This window comes from Mustela erminea, chromosome 10 (assembly GCF_009829155.1).
Source record: "Mustela erminea isolate mMusErm1 chromosome 10, mMusErm1.Pri, whole genome shotgun sequence".
Classification (NCBI taxonomy): domain Eukaryota; kingdom Metazoa; phylum Chordata; class Mammalia; order Carnivora; family Mustelidae; genus Mustela; species Mustela erminea.
In genome coordinates, this window is record NC_045623.1 from 103,830,721 (window position 1) to 103,849,067 (window position 18,347).

At 41.6% G+C, this 18,347-nt stretch overlaps 1 protein-coding gene across 3 annotated transcripts in view; it reads left to right on the forward strand.

The window, feature by feature from the left end:
- The window catches only part of RERE (arginine-glutamic acid dipeptide repeats), a 425,011-nt gene that overhangs the window by 58,498 nt on the left and 348,166 nt on the right, over nucleotides 1–18,347 (forward strand). The window lies entirely within an intron of this gene.

Here is an 18,347-nt window from a genome sequence, read left to right on the forward strand (position 1 = left end):
AATGATTTTGGAGGGTGCCTGGGTGTCTCAGTCGATTAAGCAGCTGCCTTTGGCTCAGGTCATGATCCCAGGCTCCTGGGATCGACTTCTGCATTGGGCTCCCTTCGAAGCAGAGAGCCTGCATCTCCCTCCCCCTCTGCCAGCTGCTCTGCCTACTTGTGCTCTCTGTCTGTCAAATAAATAAATACAGTCTTTATAAAAAAATGTTTTTGGAAAATATTTTTCTTTGTTAAGTAGTAACTATGAAAGCAAGCTTTAAATTACAAGATGATTTTAAAGTTTGGCACTTTAATTTTTTATTATTTTTTATTTTTAAGTAACCTCTGCAGTCAACGTGGGGTTCAAACTGACAACCCCAAGATCAGGAGTCACATGCTTTACCAACTGGGCTGGCCAGGTGCCCCTAACGTTTGGCACTTTAAATTGTTTTCAACATAGACTGTCTCTGGTTTCACGTATATTTCTTTTATTTCTCTCAGTCACATTAGTTTCCTACAAAGGAAATGGGTTTATTATTTGTATCATTGAATGTAGCATAGGAAGGGAGATTGGGTGGCTTTCAAGAAACTTTGGTTCAGGGTTCCTGGATGGCTCAGTCCATTAAGTGTCTGCCTTTGGCTCAGGTCATGGCCCTCGGGTCCTGGGTTCGAATCCCTGGGAGGGCTCCCTGCTCAGTGGAGAGTCTGCTTCTCCCTCTCTCTCTGTCCCTCTCCTCCTCCCTCCGGCTCCTGCACGTGTGCTCAGATGTTCTCTCTCTCTTCCCACCTTGCTCCCTCTCAAATAGAGAAATAAAATCTTAAAAAAAAAAAAAAGAAAAAGAAACCTTGTTCACTTAACACTGTGTGACTGAGGAAAGTGAAATTATCTGTCGGTAGTCCGTTTTCTTTGGAAGTATGTACCTCCATGAGATGAACTATCTGTAAAGTTACCTTGAAATTTTCTGAATTACCACTTTACAGTTGTGTATCATTTCGAAGACTCTTCTCTGAGCGAGGGTTATAGGAGTTGTGTAGTTTAGTGCCTCCCATGTTAATATAACTGGAAGATGGTATGGATAGTGTTACTTTCTTTTTTCTTTTTTTAAAAATGAAAATATTCCTAAGTTAAAGAGTTGGTACAAGAATATAAAACTGCAAAGGAGGGGCGCCTGGGTGGCTCAGTGGGTTAGGCCCCTGCCTTCGGCTCCGGTCGTGATCCCAGGGTCCTGGGATCGAGTCCCGCATCAGGCTCTCTGATCAGCGGGGGGCCTGCATACCTCCCTCTCTCTGTCTGCCTCTCTGCCTACTTGTGATCTCTCTCTCTCTTTCTCTCTCTCTGTCAAATAAATAAATAAAATCTTTAAACAAACAAACAAACAAACAAACTGCAAAGGAAGTGCTTCCCTTAGGTAGAAGGGGTAGAAATACAAAGCAGAGTTAAAATTCAGCATTTTATGACAATCTTTTGGGTGACAGCCAGTTTTCTTTTTTTTTTCCCCCTCATTTGAAAACTGGTACACTATAGTGAGTAAGAGCACAGACTTAGGAGGCAGTCTGTTTGGGTTCAACTCCTGGCCCTTCCACTTAACGCTGGCTTTGTGATCTATAGGCAACTTACATGGCCTCTGTAGCTTTCTGTTTTCTATAAAATGGGGTTAATAATACTAGCTTTTCAGGGGCTGTTGTGGAAATTACCTGGGTTGCTCCTAGAAGCTAAGTAAGTTTTAGCTGCTCTTGTATTATTTACTTTGATTTTACTTGTTTTGGAATGTCTAAAGAAAAGTTATTATTTGGGGAATGTTCTTACAGTATAGTCAAATGGAAGAATTCAGTATAATTTCTTGGAATTAAGTGTTTTTCCTCAGTTTTGCTTTTTATTTTACCTCCTTAGTGCCTTGTATATCACTAGATGAGGATGCTGATAATGTGTTACTTGGTTTTTCCGTTTGTTTGTTTTTGTTTTTGTTTTTGTGAGTAAAGCCATAGAATTTTATTAAGCAAGGATACAGAAAAAGCTCTCAGGAGTGAAAGGGGTCCCAGCTGGGTTGCCCACTTTTTTTTTTTTTTAATGAAATAGATCCTAAACTAAAGATTAGTATAAGAATGTAAAACTGCAAAGGAAGGTCTTCTCTGAGGTAGTCTGTGGAACTCACTCTGAAATTCTGTTTAGCTTGCTAGTTGCTATAGGGATAAGCACTGTGCTTGGGATTCCTGACAGTAAAACCATGTGTGTCTTACACATTGTTTCACCCAAGACTGTAGAGGGGATCAGCAGAGCAAAACCAACCAGGCCCGCGTCAATTTCACTTTGGTGTTGTTTAGGAACCCTGGCAGAAATACGGACATTGCTGTTTATTTAGAGATAAAATGACTCCACTGTTTTTAAATTAAATATTAAATTACATGTGATCAGGCTGGTTGCTTCTGAAATGCTGGGCTGCTAGTATGTGATGACCGGACAGGGATAGCATGTTGAGACCCAGTCTGCTCAGTGGAGGCTCCTGTGCTGCTCCAAGACCAGCAGGGATGTGTGGTTTCCCTAGTTGTTCTAGGGTAGAAGAATCATTTGTTCTTACTCTTTTTCCTCTTCATAATGACCGAAGGAGAAGATACTATGGAAAATTAGAGACTCTTACTCTGGTTGAATCCACAGTATTTTATTAATGCTCTCTAATCCCCCACCCTCAGCCCCCAAGCCGGATCATATCTGGTGACCATTTGTGTGAAGAAGTTTTACAGAGAATAGTTTCTTTTTTTTGGGAACAGTACTGACCTTAGGCAGAATTAGGAAATGAATAAAATTTGCTTTGGGGATCATCTTCTTTTTATGTGACCTTCTTACTTCCTCTACCAGCCTAGACACCCTCTGCTCAAATGCCAGCTCCTGCTGTCTTACACCTGCCCTGCCACTCCACTGCTCTGTGCGGCTGCTTTCAGCCATCTGAGTGAACGATTACACATTAAGATGTTTTCCCCAGAAGGCTCCTAGAATTATTTGTATAAAAATAAGTTGTAAGTAAATCATAGGTGGAAGTTATTGGATGGTTATTAGATGCCAGACACTGTTCTCAAACTTCTTGACAGTGGGTTAAGGACATTTATCATGCTAACAACACTATGCAGGAGATACTGTTATTTCTCCATTTTATAGAGGGAACCAAAGCAGAGCGAGTAATTTAAACAGGGTTTTAAGGGGCGCCTGGGTGGCTCAGTTGGTTAAGCAACTACCTTTGGCTCAGGTCTTGATCCTGGAGTCCTGGGATCAAGTCCCACATCGGGCTCACTGCCTGACAGGGAGTCTGCTTCTCCCGCTGACCTCTTTCCTCTCATTCTCTCTCTTTCTCAAATAATAAATAAATAAAATAAAAAAAAAAATAAGGTTTTACGGATAGTAACTGGTAGAGCTGGGGTTTAGACCCTGGCAGTCAGGATCCACAGGCTGAAACACTGTGCTGAACTACCTCTGTCGGTGTGTATGGATTTCCAGTTGAGAGAGTTCCAGGTAGTCTAGGGGGAAATGCCTGTGTGTGTGTGTGTGTGTGTGTGTGTGTAATGTGTGGGCAGGGATAGGAAGAGAGGAGCAGAGATTTTTGCCTTCTCTGCCCCCTCTTCGTCTTCAGGATGATCAGTGTTGTCTGAAAATTGCTTTTTAAAATAATTTACCTGCTTGTCCCATTTCCTTTCCTTCCTATTCTCCCAAAGGTCTCCTTAAGAGTATTGGTGCAACTCTTGATCTGGGGGTTATAAGTTTGAGTCTCACATTGGGTAGAGAGATTATTTAAAAATAAAAAAAATCTGGGGGCACGTGGGTGGCCTAGTCAGTTTAGTGTCTCACTCTTGGTTTTGGCCCAGGTCATGATCTCATGGGTTGTGGGATAGAATCCCATGGAGAGGCTCCATGCTCAGCTGGGAGTCTGCTTGAAACTCTCTGCACACACCCCCCCCCCCCCCCCCCCCCCGCCCCGGGCCCATCCCGCTCCGTGCATTTGCATGCACGTTCTCTCTCAAATAAATCTTTTTTTTTTTTTTAAGATTTTATTGATTTATTTGACAGAGATCACAAGTAGCAGAGAGGCAGGCAGAGAGAGAGGAGGAAGCAGGCTCCCCGCTGAGCAGAGAGTCCCATACGGGGCTCGATCCAAGGACCCTGGGATCATGACCTGAGCCGAAGGCAGGTCACTGAGCCACCCAGGTGCCCCGACTCTCTCAAATAAATCTTAAACAAATCTTTTTGTTTTTGTTTTGGTTTTTAAGATTTTATTTATTTGACAGAGAGAGATCACAAGTAGGCAGAGAGGCAAGCAGAGAGAGAGAGGAGGAAGCAGGCTCCCCGCCAAGCAGAGAGCCCGATGGAGGACTCGATCCCAGAACCCTGAGATCATGATCTGAGCTGAAGGCAAAGGCTTAACCCACTGAGCCACCTAGGCGCCCCAATCTTAAAAAAATCTTAAAAGAAACCTGATTCTCTAATTTTGAGCAAGATACTTAACCTATTTAAAGCACAGCCTCCTTATCTCTAAAATGGGCATAACACTAAGAATACCTACTCTTAGGTAAGGGTCAAATGACAGAATTGGTAAGAATTGCTTGGTGTAATTTCTGGCATGTCCTAAGTGGGTTTTTTTGGCTTGTGTCTTTGTTTGTTTTTGTAGTGGCAGGATGGGCAGAGGGAGGTTGGTGGGTGTTTTGTAAACAGGGACTGCTTGTATAAGTATCTTTCAGAGTTAATGAGAGATCATCGTGATAAGCAACAGAAGGGTACCTGTTTCAGGAAGTGCGCTCAGGTGTTTCAAGCACTTTAGAGCAGCTCATATTGAAGACAAAGTTGATAATTGCTTTTAAAATGATATGTTTGGTATTACAGTAGTTTGAAGCTATGAAAGAGAAACTGTGACTGATAATCATTAACCTGGGAGCTTTCCCTGATAAATAGTAGGGATTAATTTCAGAGAGATAGGAAAAAGAAGACAGATGGATTTTTCACATAGAAATGTATATATATATATATTTTTTAAGATTTTATTTATTTATTTGACAGAGAGAGTTCACAGTAGACAGAAAGGCAGGCAGAGAGAGAGAGAGGGAAGCAGGCTCCCTGCTGAGCAGAGATCCCGATGCGGGACTCGATCCCAGGATCCCGAGATCATGTCCCGAGCCGAAGGCAGAGGCTCAACCCACTGAGCCACCCAGGCGCCCCAAGAAATGTATATATTTTTAAGTCACTTCAAGAGAAGGGGATTTGGAATGTGAAAGAAAAATGATTTCTATGTGGTGAAAGCACCAGTTTTTCTAGTATCCGGTTAAATGATATTTAACGTTTGCTTTTGCCAGAGGCCTTAAAATAGCAAACATTTCTCTGTATTGCAGATGAGTGAGAAAATACCTTTTTAGCAAAAGCAATTTTGTAAAATATGTCTTGATTCTTACTCCTGGATACTTAAAAATTGTTTTTTCTAATCAGCTGAAAATTACATCTGTAAGCAAGCTTTAAATTTTGGGGTTAGTATCAGAGCTGATATTTTCAACACCCCCCCTTTTTTTCAATTTAAAAATAAAGGTGGCATTTAAAAAGAAACCTCCTAGGGTGCTGGCTCAGTGGGTAGATAGAGTGTGAGACTCTTGATCTTGGGGTTGTGGGTTCAAACCCCATATTGGGTGTAGAGATTACTTAAAAAAATTAAATCTTTAAAAAAAAATGAAAAGAAACTTTTCAAGTTAAATCAGATCTTAAAGTTCTAATTGTTCATAATTCTAAACATGTAGTAAGATTCCTTTTTGACAATTAAAATCTTTGTTATTCTTCGTGTTTAGTGTAACCATTAATTCTAAAAGCATGGAGAATTATAAACCTTGGCAGATGCTATAGAAAAGATGTGTAGGAAGATTTATCTAAGAGAGGTGGTATTTCTTCTGCATCCAATTTGCAGATCCTACCCCCATTTCAAATGTTTATAGTTTTTCCCATCACTTACTATCTTTTTTCTTCTGCTATCTTTCTTTTTAATAATTAATTTATTTAAAGTGGGCTCCATGACCATTGTGGGGCTTGAACTCACTACCCTTAGATCAAGAATTCCATGACTACAACTAAGCAGCCAGGCGCCTCTTTTCTTCTGCTGTCTTTACTGTCTTTCAGTAAATTAAGATCTTTTAAATATACACAGTCTTTGTCAAAAGCCAAAGGATTTTAATATAGCATTTGTTTTATTATGCATATGTTAAGGAATGGAAATGTATGTATGTATATATTAATCAGAAACATTTAAATTAATTTTTGAAAAATATCAATTAAATTATTAGGCACTTTTTCAGAAAAAGTATCCCTATGGTGGGAAAACCTTGTTAGTAATTGGTATGACATTTTCTCCCATTTTTTCTTTCTGTCTACTGTGGGCAGCTTTTGACAGTTACAGAAGATGTCTGTAGAATCCAGTCCTCCCAGGAAATTCCCTGGGGTGACTGACTTCGATGGATCCTGGCCATGAAGTTATACCCACCTGAGTGTTAGAGCAAGCTATGGCACAAAGCCTGGAGAGTTCTGTACCCATCACCATAGCCCTAGTTTGAAGCATTTTCTACTTTTTTTTTTTTTTTTTAGCAGTTTATTCTAAGGAATATTTGCTGTTTATTGTCTATTTGGTACGTACATCGCTTCAGGTGTCAGAAAAAACAGTATTCTGAGATTCTGTGTCTAACAACAGTATTTGTTTGTAACAACTTAAGGCATTTGATATAAAGAAATGATGTGATTCCAGCAATAGGTGAAATATATTTTTGTTCCAACTCTGTTTTTAAAGGTCCTATTGATAGGTTGTAAAACATCTGTGATATATAATAGGGCTAGTCAGTGGCAAGAGTATAAGTGCATCTGGTGGCTAAAATTAAAAAGTTTTATGCCAAGGGCTGATTGGGTGGCTCTGACGGTTGAGCATCGTGTCCCAACTCTTGGTTTTGGCTTGGGTCATGATCTCAGGGTTGTGGTTTGAGCCACTGGCTCTGCACTTAGCTCGGAATCTGCTTGACCTGCTCCCACCCCTTCTTCCCTTCTCCCCCTGCTCCTGCTCTCTCTCTCTCTCTCTAAAATAAGTAAATAAAATACTTTAAAAAGTTTTAAGACAAAAAAGGGGAAAAAGAACCTAGAATTACACAGACCAGAGGCAGAACCTAGCAAGGCACCAGGGCTGTTTGTAGATGACTACTATACCCCAGTTAATGAGTGTTTTCTTATTTTGATGCCTGATAAAAAAAATTATTTTTAATCCTTGGCTTTTGTGATGAGAGATCTTATTTTGAGAGTTGGTATTTTGAAGGCATAAAATAAGGTGACGTTTTATTTTATTTTACTTTAAGATTTTTATTTATTTATTTCTTTGAGAAAACAGGGATGGGGGAGCAGAGGGAGAGGCAGACTCCTCACTGAGCACAGAGCCAGATGTGAGGCTTGATCCCAGAACCCTGAGAATCATAACCTTAGCTGAAGTCAAACCCTTAACCAACTGAGCCACTTAGGCAACCCTGATGTAAAAGGACTGGAGTTGGTTTGTGTGAAAACTTAAAAAAAAAAAAAAAAAGAATTTACCAGTATTATTTGGGAGAAAATTCCACACTGTACCTTTCCTGACAAGAGAACTTAGACATTGGCAGACTAATCTTTATCAGTCAACTGCCATAGCAAAGTTACAGAATATCAGGTACTGAGGCTAACCTTGGAGTAGTACAGCTGTCGAGGATAGTGTGTGCGGAAGGGAAGTCACTTGCTGGTAAACATGGAATCGAGATCTGAACCCAGGCAGTTTGATTTCATAGTCCAGCCCTTAACCATGACCTGAAGGGGCCAAAAGCCACTCAAAGAGCCTGAAACACTGCTTAGTAAAGTAATGCCTATTGGTCCTTAAAAGACGTTGTGTAGGCGTTGCATAGAGGCAGTGCTTGTACGCATGCAGCGCCGGAACGCAGCGCCGGGATTCCTGCTCCTGCCTTCCTCTTCTCTGACTCGGCTGCTGCAGCACTGGCTCATTCAGCACATCTTCGTTGACTGCGGACGGGGCCAGACACAGACCTGGAATAGTAACCTCCTAGTTTCTCCCTAGACGTGGTGCTTGCCCCTCTAAAAGCCATTCTTTTTTTTTAAGATTTTATTTATTTATTTGACAGACACAGATCACAAGTAGGCAGAGAGGCAGGCAGAGAGGAGGAAGCAGGCCCCCTGCTGAGCAGGACCCTGGGATCATGACCTGAGCTGAAGGCAGAGGCTTTAACCCACTGAGCCACCCAGGCGCCCCTCTAAAAGCCACTCTTAACATAGTAGGAGTGATTTTTTTCAGAAGCACAGATCAGGTCATTCTCTTACTTAAAACCCTTTAGGAGTTCCTTATCCCACTAGGAGTAAACTCTGGATCTCTTTCAGTGGCCATATGCCACCATGGTCTCACTCTTCCACTCTCTGATATAACCTCTGACCACTCTCTACCTTGCTTTGTTAGCTTCAGTCACATTGGCATCCTGTCTGTGCTGTCGTTTGAGGAACTGACAAGCTGACTCTCACTTAAGGTATATTGCATTTATTGAAACCCCCAGCCTGGAATGCGCTTCCATCAGGTTTTGCTTTGCTTGCTCTGTTTTATAATTTAGGTTTCCTTTCAGTATTACTCCTCGAGGACGCTTCTCTGGCCACCAGTCTAATGTATTAGCCCATCACACGGGGTGCCTGGCTGCCTCAGTTGGTAGAGCATTTGACTCCTGATTTTGGGGTTGTGAGTTTGAGCCCCACATTGAGTGTGGAGACTACTTAAAAAAAATACAAACATAAGTAAAGTAGTCCATCACACTATTTTGTTGTTGTTGTTTTACATCATTTATCATCTGAAATTGTGTTGTTTGCTTATTTGCTTGCATGTATATTATTTGACTCCTCCCTGACCACAGGTTCCACAAAATTATTGTCAGGGATTGAATTCCCAATGCCAGGAGAAGTTCTCTCTCTCTCTCTCTTTTTTTTTTTTTAAAGATTTTATTTATTTACTTGACGGAGATCACAAGTAGGCAGAGAGGCAGGCAGAGAGAGGGGGGAAGCAGGCTCCCCGCCTAGCAGAGAGCCCCATGTGGGGCGCGATCCCAGGACCCCTGGATCATGATTTGACCCAAAGGCAGATGCTTAACCAACTGAGCCACCCAGGTGCCCCAGGAATGGCAGTTTTGATGGGATAAGAGGAGAGAGCAGTCATTTAGGAAGGTGGGACTAGGTGGGATGAAGTTCCACCGGTGCTTAATGTCCTGGCCTTTGGGATGGGGAGGTCGGAAGTCTGAAAGGGGAAGTTTGGTAAACACCACATTTTCCCTACTTGGCGGTATTAATGAGCGTCTTGAAATAGGGATTACATCGGTTGAAGATTGCTTGGTAAATTGCAGGTGCCAGAATTATACACACACATTGATACAGAAAGCTGTAGCCTTCAGCTTTTGAAGTTTTAGCTCTTCTCCCTTAATCCAAGCTTTATTGCTTGGGTTGGAGCACAAAGCTTATGTTAGAAATGCAGAGGGTGGGGCACCTGGGTGGCTCAGTGCGTTAAAACCTCTGCCTTTGGCTCAGGTCAGGATCCCAGGGTCCTGGGATCGAGCCCCGCATCGGGCTCTCTGCTAAGCAGGGAGCCTGCTTCCCCTTCCCCCTCTTTCTGCCTGCCTTTCTGCCTACTTGTGATCTGTCTGTCAAATAAATAAACCTCTTAAAAAAAAAAAAAAGAAATGAAGAGTATATCTGATGATAGTATGGAGAAAGGTTGGAAGAACAGTATGGGAAATGGTGCCATGACCTGTAAGACTATTGTAGGGGTTGAGAAATCCCAGGCTGCTGATTGATGTGACTGGGTGATTTAGGAGTGCCAGTTTGAATCTCAGCTCCATCACTTTCTAGCAGTGACTTTCGGCACTATTACTTCATTTTTCTGACTCAGTTGCATTGTCTGTAAAATGGTGGAGATGGTTAATGGTGTTTGTCTTACAGAACTGTCTTGGGATTTAAACAAGGCTTTATTTAGCATGTAATAAACTATATGATAATAACTGAAAGTGATTAGTAAATATACCTTCTTAATATCTTTACTAACAGCTAGGATTGGTAATATTACTAATGAGATAGATTAGGGAGTAAAAGAAGAGTAGGTTTGTGTATATGAGATATCTAGTTAGAGAATTCCAGCTGGCTGTTTGAGTATGGGCTTTGAGTTTAGGAAGGAGTTCTAGGGCCAAATAGCTAGCAAGGAGGTGGTAATTAAAGAAGGGTGTCTTACATATAGTAGATACTCAGCAAATTAAGCATGAATACCATGTGTTGACTTATCTCTTTTTCTAGAGTTGTAATTGGCAACCAAAAAATGGTATATTTGAAAAAGAAGCAAATTCTAGGCTGAACCATTATCATCTTTGGACTGGTTGCTCTTTAACAGTCGCTTAATAGGCTGTGTGCTTCCAAGAACTCTCCCCTCCCACCACGCCCCATGCCAGATGTATACACTGGGCTTTTGCAATATTGCAGACAGTGGTAAATTTTTTTTTTTTAAAGATTTTTTATTTATTTGAGACAGAGCATGAGAGAGAGCATGAGTAGGGGTTGGGGGGAAGGAAGGGCAGAGGGAGAGGCAGAAGCAGGCTCTCACTAAGCGGGGATCCTGATGCAGGGCTCCATCCCAGGATCCTGGGATCATGACCTGAGCTGAAGTAAGCCACTTAACCAGCTGAGCCACCCAGGAGTCCTGCAGGCAGCGATCCTTTTAAAACCTAAGCTACAACCTGTCCCTCCTTTGCAGGAGACTTTCCAGTGTCCTGACATTTTTCTCATAAAAGCCAAAAGCCTTTCGGTGCCATCTAGACTTTCCCCCCTTATCCCTCCTCCTCCATGTTTGCTCACTCTCTCTAGCCATATTGGTTTTCTTACTGTTTCTCTTGCCTGCCAGGAATTCTCTTTTTTCTTCTGTCCTGCACACTATTAGTGATAATGTGAAGCAGACCATGATCATAACGTGTATTAGTCAGTACTGAGTTAGTTGACAAGGGACAGAAATCCAGCTCAGACAAAAAGGCATTTGTTTGTGTAATCTGAAAGTTTTGTGGGTGATCCTGTGTAGAGGTTCGATAAGCCTGAAAATCTTTTTTTCTCCATCTTCTTCCTTTGTTTTCCTTTGTGTTCACTTTATACTCATTAGGCTTTCCTCATGTTGTAGCAGAGAGGACTATCTGTAGCTCTAGGCCTCATCTCTGTAGCTAGGGGTTCCAGCAAAAAGATTCTTTTTTCTTACTGTTCTAGCAAAAATTCTGGAGACGGTTCCAGTTGGCTGTGTTTGGACATAGGCTCATTATTCAACCAATTTTAGTGGCCAGGAGGGTTTAGCACACCTGACTAAGCAGCCCTGGATCTACCCAAACTACATGTTATTAGATTCCCCCACAAGAAGAAGGGATTCTTTGCCTAGAAAGTGGCAGGAGGAGGCTAAACAGGTAGAAACCATCGTTAGACTACTATTTAACATGAACGTAGATAGCCTCTGTTTTTAACAGAGGTACAAACAAAATACTTTGACAAGATGCAGGAAGCACCAGCTAATTCTGATTTTGAGGACCAGAGGAATCTTCACCGAGATGACATTTAAACTGAGCCTTTCAAAAGTATAAAAAGGATGTTGTAAAATGGAAAAGAAAGGTAATGTACTTGAGGTGGTGGAAAAGTGTGCTGCCAAGACTCAGCATTTGGAAGGATGGGCTAGGGCCAGAAGTTTAATCCTTAAAATTAAGAGTACAGGGAGTTAAGACTTCATTCAATGCATGGTAGAGTCCAGTAGTTTTTAAGCAGGAGAATAATCTCCTCAGACTCCTCTTTGCAGTGATTTAGCTGGTGATCAAGAAGGCTGAACCAGGCCAAGAGTTAGGTACGGTATAAAAGGGGACAGATTGGAAAACATTGGGAAACAGAAATGAAAATACTTAATGATACCTAGACTTGCCAGATATCAGTAAATAAGTGTAATCATGGAAGTACTTAAAATAACCTGGGTAAAGTGGCCTGCAAGGGGAGCACACACCACCTCAGTGACGTACTTCCCTGGAGCCAGGATAAGCTGTGTCAATAGTGCCGTTGATGTCAAAGAAAAATCAAATTGTTCCAGTATATGGTATCTTGTTTTCTTGGGTCTATGTGATTTTGAAGTTTTCTATTTTATTAAAGATTTGATTTATTTATTTATTTTAAAGATTTTATTTATTTATTTGACAGACAGCAATCACAGTCAGGCAGAGAGGCAGGCAGAGAGAGAGGAAGGGAAGCAGTCTCCCCGCTGAGCAGAGAGCCTGACAGTAGGGCTCAATCCCAGAACCCCGGGACCATGACCTGAGCTGAAGGCAGAGGCTTTATCCCGCTGAGCCACCCAGGTGCTTTAAGATTTTATTTATTTATTTGACAGAGAGAAACACATCGAGAGAGGGACCATAAGCAGGGAGAGTGGGAAGAGGGAGATGCAGCCTTCCTGTAGACCAGGGAGCCTGACGTGGGGCTCCATCCCAGGACCCTGGGATGATGACCCAAGCCAAAAGCAGACACCCAACAACTGAGCCACCCAGGCACCCCAAGATTTTATTTATTTATTTTGAGATAGAATGAGAGAGAGAGTGTGTGTGTGTGCACAAGCACAGGGAGTAGCAGGCAAAGAAGTGGACTCCCTGCCCAGCAGGGAGCCTGATGCTGGGCTAGATCCCAGGACCCTGGGATCAGGACCTGAGCTGAAGGCAGACACTTAACGACTGAGCCACCCAGGCGCCCCCATTTTATTTTATTTTTAAAGTATTTATTTATTTTAGAGGGAAAGGGAGAATGCTCTATGTGGGGGTGAGGGCGGAGTCAGGGAGGGGGAGAAAAATCTCTAGCAGACTTCTCACTGAGGGCAGAGCCCGGTTGTGGGGGTTGGGGGGGTGCAGCATCTCATGGTGGTGAGACCACGATCTGAGCCAAAATGAAGATCTGGTTGCTCGACTGTGCTACCCATGCACCCCTGAAGTTTTCCATTCTAGACCATTGGCATTTTCCTCCACGGTTCTGTAATTCCTATTTATTTTTTCTCAACTGGATTCTAAGAGCCTTTTAATATGTGAATTATATATATTTTTTTTTTTTTTTTAAGATTTTTTTTTTTATTTATTTATCAGAGAGAGAGGGGGGAGAGAGAGAGCACAGGCAGACAGAGGCAGAGGGAGAAGCAGGCTCCCCGCTGAGCAAGGAGCCCGACGTGGGACTCGATCCCAGGACGCTGGGATCATGACCTGAGCCGAAGGCAGCTGCTTAACCAACTGAGCCACCCAGGCGTCCCAGTATATGTTTTATTTCTTTTGTGTTTTACCATGAAACTCATTATAGAACTGTGCACTTGACTGACTGAATATTTGTTAAACAGGATCTCTAGTTTTAACATTTTCTTGTTTTTTTTTTACTGCCTTGTTAAAATGTGAAGGTTATCTGTACCTGACCCAATAGATATTGTGAGCTATTTGATCAGTTCTGTATTCCTTATTTCTGTTCTAACGGCTAAATGTCACTCCTTATTGTATAATTTTCTCTATAAAAGTTACTTGATTGAGAGCTTATTCATCAGTTGTGTTGCTCTGCACAGGACTTTGTGATAGAACATTTAAGGATACAGCTACCATGACTTACTGTCATGTTTGTGAAGATTTATAGTATCAGAAGATTTATACCTGAAGAAAATTCTGTTACAAAGGTAAAACTGAAATCCCTCTGTAGTCCGGACCTCATAATGTTATGAAAGCTATGATACAAAATTAATGTCTTGCCATGTATGAAACTTAAGTAGTTTATATTTTTTATGGCAGGGTTTTCTTCAATGCTGAAGCAGGACATAGAATTCTTAGCTTTTTGTTAAAATGTACTTGAGCAGTTACTCAGGGGTGGCCTTAGTGATCTTTGGGTGTAACTCGAATAGAAATTTAATTTCATAAAGTCCTTTGGGTCTTGAGTTGAATTAAAGAGAATTACCTCTCAAATATGTGTCCACTCCCACTTGGAGAGCTTTTCATTTCACAGCCTCCATATTAAGATCAGTTTCTGGTTCTCTGTTTTCATTCATTCAATCTGTATCCATTGAGTACCTGCTGTGTTTCTCACATAGTCTAAGAGGTGAGGAGGTAGCAGTGAATAAAACAAACTAAATATTTCTTTATTTGTGGAGAAATGTTCTAGTGGAAGGAGACAGTAAACAAAGGCGTGCAGACATGTTGACAGTGATAAACCCTGTGGAGCAACATAAAGCAGGAAAGGGGGAAAAGGAGCGCCAGGATTTGGCTGAGGGAGGGGTGATGGTGGGTTTATAAAGAAAGTGATGGGGGAAGAAGACATTTGAGCAAGGAAGTGAGTCATACAGACGTCTGAGGAAAGTCTGTTCTCTGGTGGAGAGAATAGCTAGCTCTGAGGTCTTTTTTGAGTTTCATTTTATGGATTGGCTTTCCTTGATTAGGCTATGGATGTATATACAAAGAAACTATGTAGAGAATGAGATATATATCAGTTGGAATAAAAACAGTTAAAAATAATCACATAAACACACAAGGTACTTGAATTCTTTTCTTGATATTGGATTGGTGTTAAAATATGTGTGGAGTGGGGCCCCTGGCAGGCTCAGTTGGTAGAGTGTGCAACTCTTGATCTTGGGGTTTGAAGTTCAATTCCCACATTGAGTGTAAAGAATACTTAAAAATAAATTTTTGAAAAAAAATATGTAGCGTATGTGAACATATGTGTCCCTGGCTGTTTCTGCATGAAACAGGGCAGCCCTAGTAATTATATTGTAGAATGTTGTTACAGGGCAAGTTGTAATTGGTCATTTGCATTCAGCAGTTAGCGTGTGTTTATTAGACTTTTGCTGTTAGATTAGTACCATGATTAGTACCATGCCGAGTATGGGGCAAGATAGTAAAGTACAAGATACACTCTAGTCCGATTGACCAGACTGTTGTCTATACGGATTCTGTAAAATAAGCTAGCATGATGGGGTGTAAGCAGTACTGAACTAGTACTCCTACGTATCTTTCCACAGTGGCAGAATAACTCTACATACCAGTTCAGTTCTGTACCTTTTACTCCTTCTAGTCTGAACAAATCCTGAGAGAGTCAGCAAGAGAGGGATTCCTTTTTGGAGTAGGTGTCAGAGAAGAGCTAGCTTTGATTTCAGATGGGTTCAGCGTGCTTGAGAGGACTCTTTTCATTGCATAATGATTCTAGAACTATGGTTGAGTAAACAAGTTACTGAAAACAGAATGTATTGATTTTCTACTGTGGAACCATGGTGGGCTATGGCATGTCGTGTTGTAATATTTTATTTTCATTATTGGGTATAAATAAACTGAATCCTTTGGTATTTGTACTACATAAGAATGGCACTGTTCACCTTGAAAACCAGCAGTGTTTTTCCTTATCTTATACTATAAAGTTGTATTAATTTTTATTACCAGCTGGTTGAATTAGGTTTTTTCCCTTTTTGAGGAGTAGACTTTTTATTTTACTTTATTTTGGTTGCTAAGTGTGAACCAAAGCCATTTTCTCTTCATCCTTCAAATGAGGTGTGGACGATCTCTTCATTGCAGTACAGTGATCAGCATATCAGGTATAATGTCATTACCAAAATATTTTCCTCTTAAGCTGTTACCTCATAAAGTCTTTTTCCTCCTCCATTTAATGTTCATTAACTGAACTGGTATTTATTGAATGCCTGCTTTGTTATAGACATCTCTTTGGTATTCATTGATGAGGAAGACCTTTTTCTTCATAGAGGTAAAAGTATGGAAGGTGAAATACATTAATTACAGCAGTGGGTGGTGTGTGTTCTAAACTAGGAAGGAGAAGGTTTAATTTGGGTCTACTTAGCAGGGGCACGTGACTTGGAGCAAGAGACATCTAAGTTGAAACCTGGAGAATGTTGAACAATCTTCCAACTGAAACATGGGTATGGAAATATGAAGGAAAACAAAAGGCCATTCTGGGAATGGAAGAAACTCGTATGTAGTGGCCCAGAGGCAAAACAGAACAACAAAAAGCACATATCTTTGCACATGGCAAACAACATAAAGTTCCTGATATCTGGAGTATAGTTTTTTTTGTTTTTTTGTTTTTTTAAATTACGCAGGCTCCACGCCCAATGTGGGTCTTGAACTCACGACCCTGAGATTAAGAATTGAATGCTCCACCAACTGAGCCAGCCCATGCGCCCCAGATTTTTTTCTTTTAAAGTAAACTCTACCCTGGTTGTGGGGCTTGATCTCACAACCCTGAAATTAAGTGTTGCATGCTCTACCAACTGAGCCAGCCAGGCATCCCTGGAGCATAAATTTTGAGGAAAGTTGCAAGGAACTTTCAAAGCCATTAATATTTTTGAATCCCATCCTGTTGATACTTGGGAAATGCCTGAGAAGTTTGAAGCAGTGGATTGACAGAATTGGATTTGTCATTTACAAAGATCATAGTGGTCGCAGTTGAATGGAAAAAAGAGGGCGTGTCTGTCTGTGGTAGGAGGCCTGTAGCTGTGATGGCAAGCATTGTGATGGCAACATTTGAAGGAGTTGTTGTGAACCAGGACTGGGGCATTAGCAGTGGGAATAGAGAGAAGTGGATGGATTGGAAGATAGGACCTACAGGACTTGATGACTGAAGAAGAATCAAGGATGCTTCTAGGTTTCTGTCTTGGGCAAGAGTGATAATGATTATGGTGCTTATACCAATTGTTGATTTATTGCCTTTTACCTCCACATTTGTCTTTTACTTCCTGCTCTATGAAAAGGAATGTGGACCCTTTAAATACTTAAATACCTCCCCTTGGCCAGTGGCAGGAGAAAGGGAAGGGTTTTACTTGCTGGTTTTCAGTGTGCTTACCTGGCGGGCTCTGGCAGCCCACCCCTACCTTGGGCAGTTTTGTAGCAGGGTGTCCCCGGTGAGATACTTCCCTGCAGAACTCCATTCTTTGTCCTTCTAGAGGACTGAATTCTAGCAAGTCCAGAGAGCAGATTTCCAGAAGTTCCATCAGATGTGAGCCCTCTTCAGCAGGGTCTGGATCTCAGTCCTAGGATTGGGAGAACTCTTCCTTGGGTGCTCTGTCTCAGCCTTAAGAGTAGTGGTGATGATGTATTTTGCCATTTAATATTATATTTGCTGTTATATTTTATGTCATCTCTTATTTTATTCCTTAGAGTTCTTTTTACTTCTTTCTAGCCATTTCTTTATTACTCCAGTTCCCTGTTGTAGTCAATTAATTCATTATTTTAAAAACTTTTCTAAGAACATATTTCGGGAGGGAGGTAGATAAATGCCAAATTTTTGAGTATATGACACTGATAGAAAGATGTCCAAAAGCATGTAATATATGGGTTTGGAATGAGCTCTGGACTGAAGATGTGTTGTTGATTGCCCAGGAGGAATGTTGAGGAAGGAGGTAACAGTAGGGCCCAGGCTAGAGCCCTATAGATCACTGCCCTCAGGTCCATTAGCTGGAGAGGAGTCTACCAAAGATGCTAAGGAAAATTGGCCACAAAAGCAGGAGAACAAGGCAGTATTGAAGGAAGAAGTTATCGGTGATAAATGCTACTGAAAGGTCAAGTAATAGGAGGAGTAGAAATTGTCCACAAATAGCAAAAGTAGCGAACAGCTTAAAAATATTTGGTTGTTTATTTGGGAAGCGCTAATAGAGATTCTGCTAGATTAAGTTTACCAAGTATCTGGGTCCCCACTGCTAGTAGCATGGGTTCTGGAACCTGGCTGCTTAGGTGTGAATGCAGGTTCCACCACTGACTAGCTATGTAGTCTTGGACAGTTGGGGAAACTGTGTGCCCTACTCTCTCATCTGTGTGTAGAGTGTACAGGGTGAGAGTGATGTGTTTCTCATCATATTTTATTCCTAGTGTTGCAGCAAGGGCAAAATGGGTTAATGTCTAGAAAGCGCTGAGCACAGTGTTGGCACTCAAACCCTAGGTAAACTGACCTGGTGGTGTTGCAATGCTGGGCATTGTGGTGGGTGATAGGGGCAAGAAGATGATGAGAGCTGCAGCCTCTGTCCTGAGGGCGTGGGGTTGTGGGAAGAGGCTTACTCCTACAATACAGTGAGTGTTAGGAATGAGGTAGAGTTTATGCCTGAGGTTTGCTGATGAAGAGTCTGGAGGAGGTAGGTGAAGGCTGGGTTGGATCTTAGAGGAGTACAAGGAGGAGGAACGGAGAATGCTGGACGGTATGGTCCTACAGTGGAGTCATGCTGGCCCCTGGAATTGGGATGGGGTGATGGTAGAGGTGTATATCATCTGAACATACCCTCAGAACAGGTGTTTATTTTACAC